The 23954-nt window shown below is 39.0% G+C and overlaps 1 long non-coding RNA gene across 1 annotated transcript; it reads left to right on the forward strand.

The window, feature by feature from the left end:
• The first annotated feature begins 623 nt into the window (after positions 1 to 623).
• LOC119142414 lies at positions 624 to 23069 on the forward strand. Its single transcript, XR_005102260.1, has 3 exons — positions 624 to 871; positions 20531 to 20534; positions 23057 to 23069. It is a non-coding gene; the product is annotated as an uncharacterized LOC119142414 (long non-coding RNA).
• The last annotated feature ends 885 nt before the right edge of the window (positions 23070 to 23954 follow it).

Consider the following 23954-nt stretch of genomic DNA (forward strand, 5'->3'; position numbering starts at 1 on the left):
TAACACAGAAACAAAGTCAGATTTCCTAAAAAAAAAAAAAAAAAAAAAAGCGTGATGACAGAATGTGTTTTCCTGTAAATCACGCAGATGGAGCGAGACACATTGATTGTAATGCAGGGCTGGCATTCTTTTACACTGTATAGTCATCTAATATTGGTTGCTATAAACACTATAAATCAATGCACAGTGTAACTGTGCAATGCAGTATAAAACACCAGGCTCTGAACCTGATGCAAGATGCCTGTAATAAAACATTTACCTCTACCTCAGTCACCTGTTTACAGCTTGTTTGCTGGCTTTCTAAACTTTCTCATGGTTCACACTTGACATCAACTGGTATGGCAAAGGGAGCATAAATGAGGAGTGAAACAGACTTCCCAGCTGTTGAACTTCATCACAGAATCATAATAGTAGAATGGTTTGGCTTGGAAAAAGTCATAAAGATGAACTAGTTCCAGCACCCTTCCAGGGGCAGGGACACCTCCCACCAGCCCAGGCTGCTCCCAGCCCCATCCAGCCTGGCCTTGAGATGGGATGCCTGTCCCAGTGCCTCGTCACCCTCAAATTAAAGAATTTCTTCCTGATATCTAATCCAAACCTTTCAATTTAAAGCCATTCCCCCTTGCCCTATCACTACCTGCCCTTGTAAAAAGTCACTCTCCACCTTTCCTGTAGCCCCTCATAGGTACTGGCAGGTGCTCTAAGGTCTCCCTGGAGCCTTCTCTTCTCCAGGCTGAGCAACCCCAACTCTCCCAGCCTGTACCCACAGCAGAGGGGCTCCAGCCCCTGATCATCTTTGTGGCCTCCTCTGGACTCGTTCCAACAGGTCCATGTCCATGTCCTTGTTACGTTGGTGGCCCCAGAGCTGAATGTGGTGCTCTAGGTGGGGTCTCACAAGAATGGAGTGGAGGGGGAGAATCCCTTCCCTCGAGCTGCTGCTCACGCTTCTTTTGACGTGGCCCAGGATGAGGTTGGCTTTCTGAGCTGTGAGCGCACATTGCCGGGTCACACTGAGCTTCTCATCAACCAACACCCCCGAGTCTTTCTCCTCAGGGCTGCTCTCAATCCGTTCTCTGCCCAGTCTGTATTTGTGCTTGGGATTGGCCCGACCCACGTGCAGGACCTTGCACTTGGCCTTGTTGAACTTCATGAGGTTTGCACGGGCCCACCTTTCAAGCCTGTCACAGTCCCTCTGGATGGCATCCCTTCCCTCCAGCATGTTGACCGCACCACACAGCTTGGTGTCATCGGCAAACTTGCTGAGGGTGCACTCGATCCCAGTGTCCACGTTGCCGACAAAGATGTTAAACAGAGCTGGTCCCAGCACTGACCCCTGAGGAACGCCACTCATCACTGGTCTCCACTTGGACATCGAGCCGTTGGCTGCAACTCTTTGAGTGGGACCATCCAGCCCGTTCCTTATCCACTGAGTGGTCCATCCATCAGATCCATGTCTCTCCAGTTAAAGACAAGGATGTTGTGCAGGACAGTGTCCAATGCTTTGCACAAGTCCAGGCAGATGACGTCAGCTGTTCTTCCCTCATCCACCAGCAGTGTAACCCCATGAATTGATCAAATAGCTTCTAGCAGGCCATGACTGAAATAGATTGGTTTTACTTCTTAAGGCAATTTCAGTTTAATTTTTCTTTTCTTTTTTTTTTACTGTAAATCCTAGAAATTATTTTAAGAGAGTTCATGTTTAGATATTGTACTGAAATTAGGGGTTCATGTGACCTAAAGCTGAAATCACTGATTGCTTATGGCTCCTAATATTTCTGTGACTTTTTTCTTAGAAGCTGGACATGTCTCCCACCTGTAGTTCCTAGGGGCAAATGGATGCCTTTGTTTTTACTGGGTTTAAGTAACATTCAGGGGTTTAGACATCGATAAAAAAGTTTCCTGGGCCTCTCATTTCTCATCAGTGTTTGGCTTGAGATAAACATTGTGCATGAATTAACTGTGATTACTCGTGTGACTGGATTTAAATGTGCTCTATTCCTGATCTGCATGTATTGGATACTCAAGTGAGCATCAGCAAACTCTTCTGTGGAGGATGGTGACCTAAAAGCAGTTTGAGAATGGTGACAGCTCTCTGAGAGCTAAAAATAATAATAAAGTAGCAGAGAGAGTTCTGTAATCCAAGATGCAATATACCTCAAGAAAAAGCTGAACTGAAGTTTGTGTGTCTCCTGTCTTCCCTTGGCTTCTAGCCTGTGAATCTCTCTAGCCAAGGGCGTTAACAGCATTATGCAGAATAGTTCTATGGTGACCTGTACTATGAAGATCCCGTCTTCTATTCTGAGCCCTAGATTTTTGTTGCCATTCTGAGAGTCCTTCTAGAGAACTGGCATTTAGAAAGATTTAGTCATTCAGGTGCTTCCCTACACTTAATTAAAACCCACAGAGAATACGCTGTTATCAGTACGTTCTGTGAAGGTACAAGATACTTGAACTGTAGTGGAGAATACAGCAGATGCCGCTTGCTACCACATTTGTTTAATTTCCAAATACCTGTGGCTACCTGATCATACAAAACGTGCACAAAGCAGCACTTAGAGTCTTGTGGGACTGGAGAGGCAGTGCAAAACTGTGAGCTCCTGTGAGCCTGGTCCCTGGTCCCCTGAATGGCTGTTGAGTCTCACCCTGAGTTCATTGGGCCAGGCCCTAAACCCACAGTCTGTAGGTCTGTATTGCCCATACTTATAGAGAAACACAGCAGCTAATAAACTAGAAGATGAGTCATCTGAGTCACAGCAATCTCCTTTTTAAAACGTCTTTCTCTTTTTATTGTCTCTCACCACAGAACAGCAGCAATTGCTAAGCAGTGGGGTTTTTGTAGGCTGCTGTTGTGATTTGTCAGCAGCTTTTTTTCAAGTGTTCTTTAAAAAAATAGATGATTTTTATGTTTTCCAAATCTCTTTTTCCTAAAGCTGTGTAAAGATGTTTTCAAGTGCTTTGTGGCTCCTTACATTCAAACTGTAAGACACTGACAGAGAGGAAACTATTTCAGATAAAAGTAGGATCTTTCCATGGAGGTCTGTCTTTAAAACAGTTACAGGGTTTTGTCAGGAGAATGCCTTTAATTGCAATTATTTTACCTTTTTCTTTAGTATTAAAATCTCTTTCTTCTCCTGTCCCTATATCTAAGAAGAGAGGTAGGGTAGCTGTGAGAGGTAAAGGCAAATAAAATTAGCTCTAAATACAACAGCTATTAGTGACATGTTCTAGAATTATGACATTTGGACAAAATAAAGCAGCTCAGAGTTCACTATTTTTCATCTGCTACTGGAAGCCTACCTGTGACCTGATATTAGCTTATTAAACATCACAGCTAAAGCAGAGAAGGGGAGAAGATTGCAGGGTGAATTTTAATTCTTGGTATTGGACGAAAATAAGGTATTTCAAAATCAATGATTTACAAAGACAGTTTAGCCTTTACAATCATGAAAAGCTGAATTATAAATCCAAGTTAACAATTGTGGAATTCTCTTAAAACTGTACAAAAAACCCTTCCTGGCTTTCAGATGTAAGAAGAGCTCAGATCTGTATTTTGGGGATTTGCAGCATGCCTGGCATTTTTTTACTAGCATAAGTTATTGTGGTGAAAACAGTTACGTTATCTTTTTCCTAAATGCAATTTAAAACAAGTGAAACACTACCATTTCTTTTACAAGAGGATCACAACAAAAATTATGTAACTTTCTTGAGCCTTGGAAATAAATGCTTCAGTTTGCCTTAAGTATAACATAAAAATTAACTGGAGAAAAACCTAAGTAAATTAACTGTAGCATGATTTATTCGTCCAAATTTCATGAAAGTTGATCCAAATATCTGAACTCTTTTGATGCCAAGTGGGAGTGGTGGAAAACAATGTACATTGTCTCTCCAGATTACTGTCTTTCTTCCTGGGTCCCTATTTTAGGTGCTGTTATTCAAGGTTCTCACGCATGACTGTAAGACAAATGAGAAATTCCCGAAGACCTTCTACGTCCCAGTGTAGAAGACCAGCCCTTCTATCACATATTCCCGATCTCAGTACGCTTTGGTTAGCCACAGCTTTGATCCCTGTGTCGCACTGTAGAATTTAGAGGTGTAAATATTTTAGGATTCCTACAAGATTATCCAAACAAAATTTGTGACAGTCTATGGAGATAGCGAGACAAATGAGTATTGGTGACCCACTCTGCTGGTTTCATTATATATACATATATATATTTAGATCTGATTTAAAGTCTTTCAAATGAAGGAAAGTAATGATGAGAAAATATGAAACTGCTGGTAAGTTCCTTGCATATCAGCTGGATAGTTACAGCATTGTGTGTGCAGGTTTTGAATACAGAATGATGGTAACAGGTTTTTCATTTTACATCACAGTCCAAAAAAAAGCCGCCTGGTGGAAATGAATTGAAAAGACATTAAAAATAAAATAACTCCCACGTTTTGACTTAAACTGACAAAAGCAGGGAGGTTCAAAGGCTGGCCCCCACTACTTTTTCACCTCATTGTGAGCATTCATTTCACAATACATTACAGTGCATAGGATTGTGCTCTGCTCTAAGATCTTTTTCAATAGTTTAATACAATAGGATCAGTCAATAAAGGTGGAGTGACAAATTCAGAAGTTCCTTTTTACTTATTATTTCAAACTATCACATTTTTAACAACTTATTGTAGATTTTGATGTATATTTAACTCTTCCATAGTACTTACGATCCACAGCTATCAAAGATCATTAGAAAGAATGGTATGTGACATTGGGTTACTTTTTTGATATGTGGTGAGATGAATTAGGAGCCCCAGCAGCAATGACTTTCAGTAAGATGTGGATTCCTAACTCACCAGATGCTTTTGAAAGACAGAGCCTTTTTATGCAGAAACCAAAGAACTAGTGAAGTGACTTGCACAAGGTTGCACAACAGAAATTGAACCACATCCCTGTTGTTTTGACACTGAGCTCAGGATTCCAGCAAGATGCTAACGATGCCTCTCTGCCAGTAAATTAAATTATGTCATGCACGTCTGTAACTTAGTTTGTTTTAGGCATCTGGGCTCTCTATTTGTAGAACAGGCATGGAAAAGAAAATCGAATTTCTTCCATTAAAGCCTGGTTGTATGAGATTCTGAGCACTTCATCTATTGTCTGAAGTCAATGGTAGGTCTGCCCTATCCTCCTTTCATATTGGTAACTGAAGTTTTGGTATAAGGATAGTTAGAGAGGTGCCTGTTAATGGTCACCTTGAATCAGGCCTTGTAATAACTAGGGCTACTAAAGCAGTAGAAATTACAGATTTCATAAGTCTACTATGATAGCTACAGAACATTTTCCCCAGCATACACATATTACTGAATATGCAGAACAGAAGATATGGTGGTAAGAACTAAGATTAATTAGATTCTGCTGAGCCAAATGGCATTTGACACACATTATACAATATCTGCATATGTTATTAAAACTATGAGTAAGTAAATGCCATTTCTCATTTCCATTTGCAGCATGGTCCATTTTAAAGCACAATAATTACATAGGCATGACATCTGTGGGTTTTTTCAAAATGTCAAGGGATGCATATTTTTATTTACTTGTGTTTTTAATCACTTCTTGTCCACCCTGTTGGTTACATGCCCTTGTGATTGAAGGAGCAGTGTTAAGTGAGGTCTGCATGCAAATTTTGTATTGCACAAAATTATCAAGTTAGTTTTCTTTCCCATTATCTTTATGTTTGTCTGGCAAATGTGTCAGTTTCTAACAGGTATTAAATTGTGACCAGTTTCCTTCCTCACTTACAGTCTTCCAGCCTGTTCTCTCTCTTCCTTTTAATTTATTGGTATATGCCTCAAAATACAATTTTGGTATAACTTTGAATTCAGCAGTACTGTGCAAACCAGCCATGTACTTTGAAAAACATGCTAAAAAGCATGCCATATAATAATATTTTCCTCCTCTTGAGAGGACATTAATATTGATGTAGTACTACTATTTTGATGAAACTCTTCTGGCCTGAGAAAGAAACTACATTTCTTCTTGGGGATATTGGATCCTTGTTTGCTGTCCTCATCCACTTGGAGCAGAAGCAAATTACACTTTTTAAGAACTACCCTTTCTTCTTTGCACAGCATTGCTCAGCTTAAAATCAACAAATCTCTGTTCTTAATGCATGGTACTTATGGGATCTCCCAAAATGGCAAAACCCATTCAGTCTCTGATTTAACCTATGATATTTCCTAGGTATACATTTACTGTTCTACTTCAAATCCTACTTACCTTAATGTGCACAAAAGCCACCTAATTTGGACTATGCTTGCCAGATGTGAAATGAAATACCAAATTTAAGGGATTCTCTTAAGAGAGCTCTGCTTTCTCTTAAATACCACTGGGGGACTTCTGTCTCAGAGCTCATAGGATCCATGTATCTTGTATGGAAGTTTCAAGAGTTGCCTCTGAAGATCAAAAGACATGTGAATTAAAAAACTGGTAAGAAAATCAAGCAAATTGCAATAGAGCTCTCCACCTTATTCAAAGAACATAGACAATCCTCGATATGGACTGTAACCTGAGAAAAATGTGGAGACATACATAAAAAAGGCAGATAATTCTTGCTTAGTATTTCTAACTGTATAGTTAGAAAAATAAGAGAAACCCACCCCAATGTGCAATAGGCAGTGTCCTGGGTAGTGTAGCTAAGGGATAAGCCGTGCTTCTACTGTGAGTCCCTTAAATTAGCAAAAGAGGAGACATCATTAAGGATGAGCGTGCAATTTAATGACACCACAAGACACCTCGCAGGGTATCGACAGTGGCCACAGAAAAGTGCTGGAGGAGAGGCCTGTATAGATTTCCTGGGGAGGTTTTGCAGGAGGGCAAGCGAGCCACAGAAACCCAAGCATGCACTTCGCATGGCTTTCACCTCTGTCAGTGGAGGGCTGCCACGCTAGGTGTTTGGCTGGCTAGTGGTCAGCACTGCTTCCATGCCACAATGCTACACTTGACAACAAAGTGAAAATGGTGAAAAGCAAGTGCGCGTTTTGCACAAAATTAGGACTCTGGCAACAAAAGACCTATATATTAGAGGACTGAAAAATCGTGGTATTTTAGGAGTAGATGATTATAGCTAGATTATATTTGTCATATGCAAACAGAATAAAGTCCAAATCTGTCATGGATGTATAGCAGTGCTTTTAAAAGAGCTAATTTCATAAAGCTTAAAATAATTATGAGTCACATTGATTTAGAGCAAAAATTAAGACTGAAAAATTTGAATAATTGGAGACTATGTAAGAATATTTTACTAGAAGCTACACAGAAATACTTCCACAGATGAGAAATTCTCATATAATGATAAAATATTTTCCTATAATGGCAATAATTATGGCAGATGCTAAACAGCAGGCACTAAACTGTCATGTTTAAATTGGCAGATCAGGTTAGTCTGCATCCTGGACTTCTAAGGTGTTGGCCAAGAAACTCTGGGCCATTACTATTCATTTTCAGTAAGCTGTAGAATACCAAGAAAGGTTTAGAGAAACGAAAGCAAAATAATAGCATGTCAGTGTTTAGTGAGTTTAGGAGGACAGCAGAATAAGGTATTTTAAAATATTTTACTAAGAAATTTTATTAGTATGATTAATAAGTTAAATGAGCATAATTAACATAACTGAACAAAGGTTTGTGGAAAGTAGATCTCACCAAATTAATTTGATGGATTTTTTTTAAGAGTTCTCTGTATTTGACTAATAAAGCTACCCCATCCCCCCTGCAAGTCATTAAAAGAATTTACCAAGGACTGTGTTTCATTCTCCACCAAATGAGGCTGGTTTTAGATTTGGTGCTCTTTTTGTTGTTTGTTTTTTGGTGTTTTTTTTTTTTTTTTTAGTAGAAGGCTTGGTGTTGTAAAAAAGCCACGCAAGCAAACTAAAGTCAAACAAAAAACCTTAAGGGAAGCCCTGCCGACTGCATTCTATTTTTAACAAAATAAATGGTCACAGTAGTTTCTTCTAGCTTTCTTGTCTGTGAAGGTATGGTAAAACTCTGTACCTGTGAATAAAATTAGTGGCTCTTCTGATGCCTTGTGGTCATACTGTCTTCTCTTCAATCAACGTACTCCTGAATTTCAGGCTGCAGCACACCAGGAAGTTCATACAATTCCAACAGTCCTCATGCAGCAGAGATGGGTAAATTCGCATGAGTTTTAAGTCATCAAATTGTTGGCTACATTAGTATTTGTTACCTGTGCTCTGTGAGCTGCTGAAATAGCTAGCTTTTTTGTTTAGTCCTTACCTATCTGTAACATTCACCCTGTTCAATAGAGATCAAAGCTGCTTTTTGTGACTGGATATCAACACAGGCTGCATAGCTTTTGGCTGTATTTTCTGTTCTGTCATGGCCTCAGGCTATTCTTAGCTCTCTTTGGCTACAAACATCACCTTTGACCAGATCAGATTATCAAAGAGTGTACATATGGCAAGGTTTAAGACTGGGATGGATTCTCGAAAGTCTGCACACATATCTTCTACCTTCTGCCCTTCCACTGTGTAAACCTATGTGGAGTTCACTTTGTACAAAATACAGATAATTCATCAGGTAGAGCAGGTTGAAGAAGCAGTTTCACAGGCAACAAATGTGGTCAGAGCTACCTAGAGATAGGCCAAAAGAGAAGTCAAAGTCAAAGCCTAGAAAGACTGGAACACTGAGCTTTATATGTTCGTTCATGCTGTTAACAAGACAGGACAGTGAACCAGAAAGTCAGACCGATGTAATAATTCATTGTCGCTTGACATTATTGCTTGACACATGTGGTGTGATAATAATACTGTAACTATGTAATAAAAAAAGCATACATAATTTATAGTGTATATAGTACATCTACTGAAAAATGGCATTTACTTCCAGGAGAACAGTCTCTTTTTTAAAAACAAAACAGTTTCATTCCTACTTACATGGATAATTTAAAAAAAATATTTAACTGGATTGGAGCATTCAGAAAAATTTCACTGCAATCAGTATGCAACAGAAATTTCTGTTTCTACTGGCAGCAGAAGTACCTGGGGTGCAGATGCCCAGGATCTCTGGTTGTTCTGGAGATGGAAGATCCAGCTGCCCATCACTTCGGGAGTTCAGCCAGATAGGAAGTCAGCAAACTGACTGACTTGACTGTCTGTTCATGGGATTGCCATTCTGCATTTCAAATAAACTTATCAGAGCAGTCTCACAACTTCTGATCAACCATTTTTTTGTAGGCATAGGGAGCATCGATTTTGCATTTGGAAAAAACCAGTTCAGTCTCTTCCTTTTTCTTTGGAAACAGATGGGTTTGAGCCCTGCACAATACATTTGCCAGACATTCTGGCCTTCGTTCAATGAGATAAATCAATCCCTGATGAAGGTATAAAATACTAGATTCCAAATAATAAAAGTGTATTTAAATTTCAAAAAGTCTAATTTTGAGTGTTTAGATGGAGATGAGCAGAGTTAGGAAACAGAACACAGGGCAGAATTACAGTATAAATTATTTCTGTCCCCACTTTTATAATTTTGGCTGAATAATATTTAATAAATAATATGTAATATGTAGCTGAAACATTATTTCTATTTAAAAGTTGGCTTTATAAGTAAATCTTACATTGGTTTAATTTGTAACATCTGAAAACAGATCCTGAAAAAAGTCCTGACTCCAGTTTTGTAGCTCAAATACGAAACATCTTGTCTACCACACTCCTTCCCACTCCTTTACCAACCTTCCCTGAAAAACAAGGAACCCCTGGAAACTTGAAGACAGTAAATGCTTTTCACAGTAATCAATGATAGCTACTAGCAATATACATAATGCTAGAAGCTGCTGAGTGTTTTCTGATGGTGCTTACATCAAATGTCAAATTCTTCCGAAATTGCCATAGAATCAAGGTTATAGCCTGTGAGATTTGCTGTTCTGAAAACCATTGCATTGCTGTGTGTGCTGGAGCTTGATTCCTTAGCTTCAGAGAAATTACAAGAATGAGTGCTTTCTTGTTTATCTGGGAAAAAAACCCTGTGACTACCAGGAAAAACATCTGGGAAAAATCTGTGCCTCAGATGAGTTCTATATAACCACTGTGCCATCATCACCTAAATGTCAGCTACTGTGTGGCATTTGCTGAGGAATACGCTATTTAAGCACATGCTGATATATTTAGGTATCTATAGGACTGTAGAGACCCTGCCAACTTCTTGTCTCTTTCTATCTCAGAGCTGACTTTTATTTCTGCCCTTTATAGAGTATATCTCTATGCTCTATTGCTCCAGCTACTTGTATGTGGTTGGCTGAAAATCACACAAGTAATGCAAGTGTATAACCACAGATCATTATCATCTGCAGCTCTTGGAGAACACCGATTAGTGGGTAGGCAGCAACAGTATTACTAGCACGTTCTGGATGTTGCTGACATGCTATGTTTCCTTATAGCAAGACCTTTCCGATAAAGGAATTAGTAGCAATATTGGGACAATGGGTTGCCTGGTAATTGATGTAAATAGCTTGGTTAATGATTCTGCTAAACCAAAGTGGCATGTGATTGTAATGGAAATGCTACACTGGTTGGAAAACAAGATATTAATTTAGAACATAAGGACAAGGAGAAATAATGTTCGGGGATTGAGTAAAGGACATTCAGCTTCTCAAGGCTCATTTCCTTTTTTGTAGTACTCCATTAACCACAAGATGCTATCATGATTTTTAATGACCCCAATGTTTTTGCCTCAACAACTTTGTCTGGTAGAGAATTCCAGACACCTGTGATGGTTCACATGATTGATAGCATGTTTCTTTGTGCCTGCTTGGGTTTCATTCTTTAATTTCACAGAAGAAACTCATTGGGAATCATCTCTACAAAGGAAAAATTAATTATCTTGTGTTGTTCTCATCAGAGTAGCAAGTGGCTGGAGTTCTCTACCAGAGAACATAGATGCTGATGCTCTACATTTAATGGAATTGTGTAATTTCTTTTTTTTTTTTTAATTGAGTAACAACCTAAATCCATTTTTAAAGAGTGTCTCCATACATTTTAAGAGCTTATAAGTGCTGAAATTCCTACTTTTTTGGATGACATGTTTCAGTCTGAGGGTGATTAAATCTCTCATGACCATTCAAACCACTAGGAATGCCATTTTCCCAAGAGGTACCAACAGGCTTGAGAGATGAGTATGTTAATAAAGGACCTTCTCCTCTTTCTATTATATATTGTATACTTCTGTTTTCTCAACTGTAGCACATGGTATTTTTGTATGCTGGAAAACCACGGCCTTACTTTATGCAGATATTAGAAAAGATGTCCATAGAAGTCCTGGTTTTGCACCATTATGATGGAAAAATACATGTATTTATATTTACATATTTATGATGCAGTGTTGTCCAGAAGTGCCAATCAGTTGTCATAAAAATCCTGTGAATAGAAATGTGTCTCTGTCCTTGCAAAAGTCTGCTGCTGTAGTTAATGAGTTGTCTGGAAAAAATCCACCAGTTGGACATTATCAGTCAAACATGGCAAGTTTTTAAACATTTAGTGATGGGCAGTTTCTGTAAGTTTCAAACCTGACCTTAATAAATTCTCATACATCAGCTGTTGCAAGCAAGTTTTAGGCTTCCTCTTACATAAATAGGGCTTTGATTGACAATCTCTTGTACAACCCTTTCGCACATTCTTGCTTTATTTCAATTTCCAATAATTTTAAAATATACTTGAATGTGATCTTAGGCAAGGAAGACTGTAGTAATTAATTACATTTTGTCAGGAAAATTTCACCCTTTAGTGCATGATTCTGCTTATTCTTAAAAATGTAGTGACCTTTACTAAACATTTGCTGGTGAAAGTTTATCCATTCCTTGAGAGATACAGGGAGGAAGAGAAAGATTTGGAAGGAAAGCTCAAATTTTCAACCTGAAAATACATAGTGTAGGGTGGTTCTGGCTTCAAATGTCTGGAAGCTATTTCGTTGTTACCATGGGATGGAAGCATATTTAGAAACAGCAAGAAGCTGCTGAGAAATGGAATTGTTGTTCTCTGGACTTAGCTATGGGAAAAAAAAATGCACAAATTTTAAAGCATGTGCTGTGAATATATAGCAGTGCTTTGTTTCTACTGCATTTTGCCATGGATATAATAGCAGAGTCCTATGAATGAAACTTCAAGCATATGTAAAGCTTGAGGTTAATGGGTTTTTTCTTAGGACAGCTCTTGTGGCTTGCTCCACACTCAAATAGTTAATTCACTTTCTTAGTTCTGGTACATCCCACCATAACTGGAAAAGGACATTATAACTCCAGGATACATAGATAAAAAAGACCCATTTTTAAAGAACAAAACCAAACCAAACCCCCAACACACACTTCCTGTTCCTGAACAAGAAACATTTTGTAAAATAAACTGAAGCTGATATTAAAAACAAGCATGGGACCTTCACATAACAGATTGCTTTAGGACTAAATGAAGATCAGGAAAACACGAACCCGATTTATTAACCTCTGTATGCTTTATACAAACCATCTGTGTATTGACCCGAGGGTGAGGGTAGTTATATCTCAGAAAAACCAAAGGATTATCAAGCATACTGAAAACCACTGATAGTGGAAATCGCTTTTTTTATTAATCCATGCTTAAATTCCCTGTCTGTAACTCTTATGACCTAAATAGTTGTTCAATGGGAAACTTCAGTGCTCTAGAAACTGTGTGTGAAATCCTTGCTTACTATCTTCTTTTGGAAAGACTACAGCACCTACTACTTACACACCATTAAAAATATTTATAGATTGTAGCATAAATTGTCTACCGTTAGGTGGATGGTGGTTTTACATTGCCGTCATCAACAGACTTTTCATGCAACAATCCTGTCTGTGGTTCTGTTCTGCTGCTGGCAGCAGTGGGTGCTTCATAACAAGCCCTTTGGGGGTGAATGGAGCAATCACTGGCCACAAAAGAAGATTCAAGTTTTATGTGATAAAATGGAAAAAGTAAAAGCAAAAAGAGCTATCTCTTTTCTAACAGCCTTGAAAAATAAAGCAATGCACAGCCCAAAGTCACCGAAGTCAGTGGAAACCTTTTGGCTGGCTGCAGTGAGTTCTGGATAAAGCCAAAGGGTGTGAGCAGGTGAACATTATTATGCATGGCTGCTATTTAGCACCCCCTTTTATTAGCCTGAGGATCACTGAGAAAATGTTGGCTACATCCTGTTTCAGCAAACTGCTGGTTAATGTTTTTGGTGGAGTTTTGATTGCTTATGTTTCTGTATCTCTTAGCTTACCTGAACTATTTTGGAATTTATTGCAGAAGAAGAGGATGGTAGGAGTTAGCTGATTTTTTTTTTTTTTTTTCAAAATCTTTTGAGTATAGGAAACTGGGGATTTGTAATGGGGAAGTACCTCTCAAATATGTGCAGGTGGGTTTCTCTGTGTGGGTGGAGGAGTAGGGTGTGGTTTATTACTGGAGGAATCAATTCTGAGCAGGTGGAAAGATTTCCAAGAGCATTGTTGTGCCTTAAGGGATTGTAAAAATAGAAATTGTGTGCCCTGCTGAGTTGGGAGCTTCTGTAAATTATATACCAGGAGAAGCAGGGGTAGGTTCAGAGACTTAAAAACCTTCTGGTAGTTCCTGATAAAGTATGTTTGCTGTGATACCTTGGAAAAGTTTTGATGTACTTATTAGGAGTATATTCTAATCCCACCTGTGGTTTCTGCTGGCTCTGGTATTCTTCATTGCCTGCTTTAAACTGTTATAGAGCATTTCTGTACATGCCGCTAAACAGGTACCATCTATCACTTCAGAGGTGGGTGACGTTATTCCTGTGTAGAGATATATCTTGTAAAGCACTTTAGGATCCTTTGGGATGAAAGGCGCTATTTAAATCTGAGACTTTATTATGGTCTGTCCCCCTCTACAAATAAATCATCTCGCAAAATGACTGTGGAAGAAATTACTCTTGCATAAATGAATTCATCCTGTTCTCCCACAGAGAAATGAGAAAAACTTTATAATAACTATCAAATTGTTTTACAACCAAAATATTGCAATGCTTGAGTAGTTTCCTACTTGTGACTTTGATAATGAGTTTTTGAAAAGTAACAGAAAATGTTTCCAGAAATTGGAAAATATGATTAGCATATCTGTTATGTAGGATTCTTTGTTAAGTCAAGCTATTTCTTGTTTGGGTGATAATAGCTGTGCCTTTGTTAATTATTATTTCATATTGTCATTATTAGGCTATTAATAATTTACAGTAAAAGCTGCTTCTTTTTGCTATGTAAATGTTTTCATTCTCATTCATCAATTCCTTTTTCCATTATTAATGTGATTCATAAATACATTACATTTAGATCCCCTTATAGGAGAATAGATATTTGCTACTATATTTTCCCTTTTGTTTGCATGTGAGGTAAAACAAGCATGAAGGGAAGGTGTCCAGAGACTTTTTAGGGCCTGTACCCACAGCCCGGAGACAAAGCAGAGGTATGATAATGTCTGAATCACTCTTATGTTCCCTTTGGTAAATTCTTATTGTATTTCTGCTTTATCAGTCTGTTGTATTTGCTCTTTAAGTATAGTGGCTGATAGGTTCCCTTGCTGAGAGTTTCTATCTTCAGCTTTCCCAGTTTTTCAGTGCTTTTTCAAGTTCCCATAATCTGTATTCTGGATAACTGTACCTGAGGAGTTTACAGGAAACCTACCTGAATATAATTTCATTCCACAATTTGAAAAAAAACCCAAACAAAACAAAAACAAACAAACAACCACAACAACGAACTGAAAAAAACCCTCTCAAAAGGATTCATGGGTTGAATGGTTAAAATGCAGTGGGCACGTAACAGGACAGAGGCTTTTATCTGTAGGCTCCTCTTTATGCCTCCCCTAGTTGCCCAAGTAATACTGGCTCCCCAGTAACGTGCATGACATGAAAAAAGGAAATGGGAGGAGGGAAAGGGGCCTCAAACCTCAGCACCTTTTGAGCAAAGCAGGCAGGGCTGGCGCATCGACATTTTTTAAAATGCCATTCTGAGGTTATTTTCAGATTCATATTTGTAGACTAACAAGAACTGAGAATGTGCCAAGCACTGAGACCAGGCTCCAACCGTTATGGTCAACTGCACCCTGTGATCCCTTTGAAGTTGTATTGAAACCAGCCCGCGGAGTCTGCGTTCCTTTGGAGGGCTATTTCCAAACTTAATTTCTCTCATTCAAAGTTATCTTTTTAAAAATATGCATAGTTGCTTTAAGTAACTACTTGTGCTTGCACCAAAATTGCTGTTACCTTTGACAGCTCATTTATGGATATTTGCGTGTTTGATGTTTTATGTGATTTTTAGGTAATGCTTGTATCGCCACTCATCCTGTTGACAAAACCCTTTCAGCCCCTCTCCTATAGGCTTTTTGTTTCCTGTGTCTTCCGAAGAGCACTTCTCCACAGCTGTTCTCTGCCCAAGGCTGGCTTGGTTGGGCTGACCAGAGCAGTGTAGCACTGTGCCCGCACAGAGCCACAGCTCTGCCAGCCCCGTGCACAGCACCACTGCTTCCCCGACTCTCCCTGTCCCGCAAGGATCAGGGCTAGAATGGCTGGGAGTAATATTTGCCTTTCTCATGACCACATCCCCTGTCTTCAGCTGGAGAGAGTCAATTCACTGGGAATTCATACTATTAATTTTTTCGAGTTACCAAGCTGTAACACTGCTTGTGCCCCCACTACTTCAGCTTTGCTGTGGCAGTGCCTGCCCCCATGAAGAGGGACTAGTGATCATGACAGGCAGTGCATAATGTGTGTTTGCACTCCATCTTATTAAATGCCCTAACATTATTCCAGTCCTAAAATTTACCACATGTTCATGCAAGGCTTTAATCATCCTTCATCCAGGCAATTCCCTTGGATTTTGTAGCTGCAGCAAATTGTGTTAGCCCATTCCTAGGTTTTGTATTATTAATCTAAGAGGAAACCTGCAGTGTGAAAGTTGCTTCTTGTATCATGGTGAATGCCAGTGTACAGGAATTGCTTGTAACAATCATTCTATCAGCTCCTGCCTAAAAAAAATGAACATCCAGTAGGGTGATGATTAGATTAATATAACTTAGGTCCTACATAGGGGAAACATAACACAGAGCTTCTTTAAAAAATACACAAAATCCTACTTCTCTGCCAAACACTTGTTTTTTTTTTTTTTTTTAATTACAGGTTATAAAGGAACAAAACACTGCTCTCACATTCTGTGTTCTTGATACTTCAGGTGTTTTTAAGTCCGCAACCAATATATGTTAAATTTACAGCAAACAGAAATTAGTTTTATGTCAGCTTAATCTGTACCGTGATACAATGCAAACAGTCCTTTATTTTTTTCACTGATCATTTAAAGCTGCTTCGCAAGATACGTTTCGCTCAAAGCATGAAATAATCCAGAATAGTTGGATTATTTACTATGGTTCTGTTGCAGACATCAGCCCTTCCAACCCCAAGCACTTGAATTTCATTTCAACAACAAATCATGTGCGTGTCTTAATAATCATATTTTAGGTCAGTGTGTTTTCGTGTCTCTTTTAAATTGTCTATTTGGAAGTAGTGAGATTCCTGTTTTCAGGGAATGTTTCCCGTCTTATCTTTTCTAAACGTGTCTCTTTTTTTTCTTTTTTCTAAATGTGTCTTTTTTTTTTTTTTTTTCTTTCCTTCTCCTTCCCCTTCCAGATTCTCATGTGATCATGTTGGATCACCTGGATAATGGCTGAGGTGGCCTGGAAAAGGCAAGATTATAGCACTTGGGAGATGATTTAGCAACTTGCCTGAGGTTTTAGTTCTCTGATGAAGACCTGATTGCAAAGCCCCTCTCCTACCTCCTTCACTTTTAGGCTGTTCTGTGCACTTTTCAGTAACTTCTGCTGGAGTGACACAAAGAGCGGAGCTGTACTTGAGGTCCCCTTTCGGGGAAAGCGCTGAGGTCTGTAGCCAAGTGTCATCTCTCTCCTGTGAAAATACCCATAAAAAAGACATCTGGGGGAGAGGGAAAGAGTTCAGAGGCCCCTTTGGAGGTTTGGTTTCTTTGCCTCAGTGTTCCAAAATAAGAGGGAGGACGTTGTGGGAACAGAATCCTTTAGAGAATCCACCACAACAACGAAGAAAACGCATCATATGCCATGGTGTGGGTCTAGCCGAGTGGGTTAAAAATGGGATGTGTTTGTATGTATTTATTTTTCAGCTGCATCATTGTGGCTTCTGTGTGACTCTCAAATGCAAGAATGACAGAGGAAGAAATCTGGCAATCAGCTTAGTTTGAAACACTTGATTTAAAGTGCCTTTGGATTTTGGAAATGCTCCGAAACTTGGATGCCTGTTTTAAGGCTTTGACCTGCATTGGTTTCCATTGCTGGGACTGGAATGTATATGTTATGGAGCTTATTGTAACAGTAGTTGAAATGCCAATATGTAAGGGAAAAGTCAACTGGAGTATTACTGTATTATGTCTTGTTACTCATGTGACAAGGTTATTTGTCCTTTTGTATTTAAACGTTACATGCTACTTTCTCTGTTAGAGTCTGTATTCATGAAAACAGTTTTGGTATTGTAAAGCAAATGCAATACCAATGGCTCTCACCCAATAATACCATGATAACTCATAGATTAATGCCTTAATACCTGTTGGTGAAAGCTGTACAGATTTAATTGTTCCCTTTCACATTCATTCCTGTAGCACAACTAACTAATGCCATCCAGTGGTAATGGTACAGCACAAATTGAATGTGTCAGGCTTGCTTACCTAGGGGTAAGCAGTGTTCATTGTTTCGGGTATTGCAGAACTTAATTAACCTGAAAAATGCACTAATGAGTGGTAAGTGGTTCATGCCAGATGGAGGCAAAAGGAGGGAATATATTTTACAATAAGTAAGTGACTGTAAGACCTCTCCCCTAGTTATATAAAACCAACTAGTCAAGCTGGGCAAGACTACCTAGTTGGGAGGATGTGGGTGTTGCATTTTAAAACAAAATTATTTGTCACCTGTTTCTACTTTACTGCACAGAACTTAGATTTTACTGAACTTTTGACAAGATGTTTCACTCTAGGTTCAGCCCAAGGTGTGGGTTTGGGGTTTTTCTTTTTGCATGACAGAACACCCCTAATATGAAAAAATTGACTCAGACGTGGTTAGTTCTGCCTAAAATGTGCTCATATATGTAAGAAAAATAGATCTGTTTTCTATTAACAAACTTCTGGGTGTCTGCAAGACTTCACTGTCTATAGATATATCTAAATCTTTTGTGTTTTCTACATGGAAAAATTGCCCGACTCTCCATTCCTAATGAATGCAAAGTCCTTTGAATTTTGAGTAATTCTGTATTTTACTGCAGGGTTTTCAGACATCTCTAACAGGCAGTAATTGCTGCTGCTGTTGTATTCCTTGCAATTTCCACAGCCCTTGTATATACTGTGAAAATTATCCATTGCTGACACCAGTGGCACAACTGAACTAAGGATGAACGTGTTTTAACTGCAAAAGCAGCCAGCAGAAAATAGTTGTAATACTGAACCTTGGGTTTCTGAACTGATGGTAATCCTGGCTTGTTCTTGACCACACATGCTGAAAAATAACATTTCTTAGCAGCTCTGTTCTGTTCATGTTAACACATGATGTCAGAAAAAAAGACGCATCTTTTTCCTTGTCTAAATGTTAGCTTTTGCTTACTTTGCCAAATGGTAATTTGGACAAACCATTAAAGTTGGATAAAATGCTCAGATTTAAGTATATGTAACCCCCAAATTTTATATAAAATTAAATTTAACACTTATTTTCAACTTTATCTATATCTCTAAGCAGTATAATAACCAATGAATATTCACTACAGTAAATATTTTCGAAGTTACACTTCAAATTTTATCAGGAATAACCCAGAATGGCAGCAAATGTCACTCACATTTCATTGCCATCCACATAGACTCAACAGAGCATCTGAAGGTACTTATAGAGTAAACCCCTTTTATTTATTGCTGTCCTTATGAATGTTCATCATTCAGTATTCAGTTAGGCAGCAAGCTAACTGCATGCTAATATGTCAAGGTGTGTAACTGGCTGCTGAGTCAGTATTTTAGACTGACCTATTTCAGACTTCGTATGTGAACACACATACGAAAATGAGGGTGTGAAACAAGTGTTTTCAGGTTTGGCTTCAGTGACAGAAGACATTAGTACCTGAAGCTACTTGCTTTTTGCTTTCTGTGCAGAAGTTTACTCTCCAATAATTCAGCAAATCTTTGCAAGGTTTAAGTGTCAATAATTTAGACAGGTGATCTGAGACAGTTTGGTTAATTTTTGCCTTAGTCAACTGAAGCGATTCGTATGAACTCCACTCCCAGCAGATCAGGAGGGTCATTAATAGCATTTGGGGCAGTAACCTCTGGCACAGGCACATCTGGACCTTAAAGGGATCATCTGCTCTCCATCTCTGGCTCACTGGTATTAAACAGCTTGAGATCTACTGCCTCAGAAGCAGAGATTGAGCTATAAACCAGAATTTCGGAGGCTGGCTCCTCTGCTCTTAATCCTTCTCCCAACTTGCTTATACAGAACCCTACAAAATCCAGACAGGCAATTCGACAGTACAATATTATGGTACAAAGATGTGTCTGGAAGTGACATTAATCATCATTCCTCCTTGCTCCCGTCCGTGCCTCGTGAGGGACAAAATATGCACAACACAACGGCTGCATGTTAGAACGTGGCTGTTTATAATATTTTGCCAGAAATGCTCAGAATCTAATAAGATATCTCAAATATTATGAGTACCAGTGACACACATGCTGCCTAATAATTTTCATGGTCTAATAATGAAATTCTGTTTCTCTTGGACTATAGCCCTAAAAAAAATAAAGAGCACATATTGAGGGGGGTTTCTGCATGAAAACAACCACCCAGCACTGAATGCTAAAACAGAATTATTTCCATTATGTTTTGCCACTTATTGTAGAAGATGCAGTGTGCAGACTTAAAAAAAAAAAAAGCCAGAATTATTCGTATAAACTTAAAGGTCATGAGTAATTTTTCCTGCCAACTAATATCTATTGCCAAAAAAAAAATTCTATTCAGACTGAAGTATATTAAAATTTTTTGACAGCACGGAAGACCTTTATCTGGGAGGGAACAGTGTTAATTATGCCACATTGATTTAATCTCATAGAGACCTGGTGCATAATTTAAAATTCATACTATTATTAATTTTCCAGGTATGTTTTACAGCCATCACATTTCAGAAAATGCAAGTACTACCATTGCCAATGAATCGCTCTCCTTAAACATTTTGCAGAGTGGAGAAGTGTGTGTGTGGTGTTTTTTTGTTGTTTGGGTTTTGTTTGGTTGTTTGGGGTTTTTTTTTCTCATCTTTTTCAATTAATATTGAAGAGACCTTTGACACAACAGCGAGCTGGGAATTGCTGATGGCTGGCTGGAATACAGTGCGGGGCTCTGTGCTGCACGTAATTCTCTAAGCCCCTTTGCCAGGTTACAGAAGCATTGCATGGGAAATAGGAACAGCAACAGCTCCAAGGCAGGTTATTTAGTGCTCTGCAATAGCACGTAGGCAACTTCTAAGTGGTAAAACTTTGTTATTCTAGAGAAGCCTGTCACAGTGTGATACCAGAGGCTGAATTAAGTTTTTTATGTAAAGCAGAGATGTAATCACTTTATTAAAAAAGTATACTTGAAATTATGATACTTTCTTCTGGAGTATATGATCAAGTAAATGCCATAATTACTTCATGAATTAAAGTACCATTTTAATTAATATGAAAACCAGAAATGTTTTCTGTTCCTGAAGATTTCCATTCAGTATATCTTGACAAAAAATACAAAATTTGGCTAGCTGGTGCAATGTATAGTTTAAAAAAAATGTGTTATTATTGAAAAAAGAGCTCAATTCAGGCAGTAAAAGGCACAAACTGGAGAAAGTTCTTATTCTATGCAGGGTACAAAATACTATCAATAAAAAGCCCTAAGCTCCCACCAAAGAGAATGTGAATAAGTAATTATTAATGTCCAGAATAAATTCAGGGTAATGCACTTGGGCAAAAATAATTAGAAACATAAATACAGATAGGAAGGCAGTGAGTAGATTGTGGGGGTTTAGGGGATGACCTAAGCAGACTGCAACGTTGTGTTTCTCCAGGAAGTGCAGCACAGCAGTGAAGCACTTCCAAGTAAGACCATTAAGATTTGCAAGACCCAAGAAGAGATCAGCTTGGCACAGGTTTAGGTGTCTGGTGTTGGGGTCTCCAGCTCCTTGCAGCTTCCATGTTTTTATCTGCCATGTGTTGACCTTTTTGTGGAGGTCATTGTTTTCCAGATATACAGTCAGAGGAGGAAAAATCCTTACAACTTCTGCATCTTCAGTTTTTATTGTAGATTTTTGGGTTGAGTTGTGGTTTGGAGGCAGGGGTTGTTGGTTTGATTATCCCCCCCCGCCCCATCAGGAAGGTTAATGCAGTAGATTGTTGTGGTTTGTTTCACTGCAGTGAGTGCCGTTAGCTTCGTAATTTGAATGTCTACTTTTTGAAAATCAAAATTAAAGAAAACCCAACCATATGCAGTTAGAAATGCATTCTAATAGTGGAATGTGAAATCTGAAGGTATTAAATGTGAATGTACCTGCATAAATATGAACTAAGAGCTAGGTAAGCTTTTTAAGACTGATTATTAATCTTTCTGATTGCCAAGAAGGGATTATAGGTAGTGGAACTTAGTGGAACCAAGGAATACCAATTCTCCTTTCTTTTTAAACAGAGCAGGATAAAGTCTGCAGAAAAGTGTTACTATGAAGATAAGGCTTACCTGGGCAATATCCACTATCTGTTCCCGGTATCCATTTTTTTCATAGTTTAAAGATGTTTTTAATATATTCATAGTGCCATATTTCCATTGCCTGACCTGTCTTTCACACCTTATACCACTCTGGAAACATTTGCATGTCTGCTCTATGATCAGTATTGTCTCTCCTATTTCTAGAACTTGGCTCGTGACCCTGCTGGGAACTGAACGTGCATTGTGTAAGCAGAGGGTCAGTTCTGCCCTTTAGTGTAGATGGTCTAACTGGTGGTCTATGGCCCATGGTGCTGTGCCTTCCAAGGAGGTACAGGGCTAATGTTAAGGACTGCACGGAGCCCAGTACCTCGTGATGTGTCTATCGCTTGTCTGCTGAAAGGAGCATCATGTGGGCCAGCCGCAACAGCTGAAAGTGCACCAAAAGAAGGGAGCTTTCAGCTGCTGCAGAGCCAGTGGCTTTGACATAGTTTCCCACTTAGCCCTGTCGCTAGGGCATAACCAGAGCATGTGCTGGTGAGAAAAATCTTTTGGACAAGTGTCGTGGTCTAACCGTGGCCGGCAACTCAGCACCATGCAGCCATTTGCTCAGTTCCCCTCACACGGAGGGATGGGGATGAGAATCGGAAAGGAATGTAAAAGTCAAGGGTTGAGATAAGAACAATTTAATAGGTAAAGCAAAAGCTGCACACACAAGCAAAGGAAAGCCAGGAATTCATTCCCCGCTCCCCACAGGCAGGCAGGCTCAGCCATCCCCAGGGCAGCAGGGCTGCATCACCTAACGGTTACTCGGGAAGACAAATGTCACAATGCCATATGTCCCCCCCTTCCTTCTTCTTCCCCCAGTTTATATACCCAGCATGACACCATATGGTGTGGAATACCTCTTTGGCCAGTTTGGGTCACCTGTCCTGGCTGTGTCCCCTCCCAATTTCCTATGCACCCCCCCAGCCCTCTGGCTGGCAGGGCCCAAGGAACTGACAAGTCAAGTCCTTGATTCAGTATAAACATCACCCAGCAACAGCCAAACCCACCACTGTGCTATCAACAGTGTTCTCACACCAGAGCCAAAACACAGCACTGCGCTAGCCACTAAGAAAAAAATTAACTCTATCCCAGCTGAAACGAGGACAACCAGTTGGCTTCTCTTGAGAAGGTCCTGGGTTTTATTGACCTACAGTGGAGCTACCATAGGATCAACACAATTGGGAGATAAAACAAACTTCTCATCATTATTCATGTGCCAAGAAGATCTTAGCACTGCAGGGAGTTTGGGCTTTTCACATGCTGAACAATGTAAACACTGAGAAATAATTTACTGTGAACAGCTCATCCAGTTGTATTCTGGGCCTGGGGAAGGGACAGGCTGTGCACTGGTCATTCACGTTCCTGACACAATGAGAGTTTTGCAGAAGTAATGTTTAAAAATTATCCTTGAAATGAATAGAATTCCTAGCTTCATCCTTAGAATAGGACAGCACTATCTATGTCTGCCTGGTTCCCCGCTCCATCAACTCCACAAAGGCTTCATGAGCAGGTGAGAATGCCGTCCTTTTCACTAGAGGAAAGCACAGTGCACAGAACACAGGTGCTTGCTCGTGGCAAGGAACGAGGATTCAAATTCATAACGTGAGAGTCAAAAATAACTGCACCGATGCACTTTATCATTTACTGCCCTACTTAATCATTAGTATGTACAGCCACAGAGTTCTGTAATTTGTAACATGGTAATGAATTAATTGCAGTCATCAGGCATTTTACTTCCATTTATTTAAACAGTATGAAATTGCTCACTGCTATTTATATTATCATCCTTCTACATTTCTCTATCCTCTGTGTAGTAACATTGATACAAACAATTCCTCTTGCCTGAAATACACATCTCTCAAGCCAAACCACATTAATGCTCCTATTTTGCACAAAGCCCTACATTTACTTGATTTACATATATAAAAATGCACAAAGGTATTCAAATTTTTGTCATATTAGTTCCATTATATACTGGCTTCAGAAAATAAATATTTAGGTGACTTTTTTTTTTCTTCTTCTTTTTCTATCTTAAATGGGATTTTTTTATAGTTGATTTGACATATAAAGGCAAATTTTCTTTTCTTTTTCCTCCACAAGTATTCTCTGCTGAATCAGTAAACATCTAT

This window comes from Falco rusticolus, chromosome 1 (assembly GCF_015220075.1).
Source record: "Falco rusticolus isolate bFalRus1 chromosome 1, bFalRus1.pri, whole genome shotgun sequence".
NCBI classification, from domain to species: Eukaryota; Metazoa; Chordata; class Aves; order Falconiformes; family Falconidae; genus Falco; species Falco rusticolus.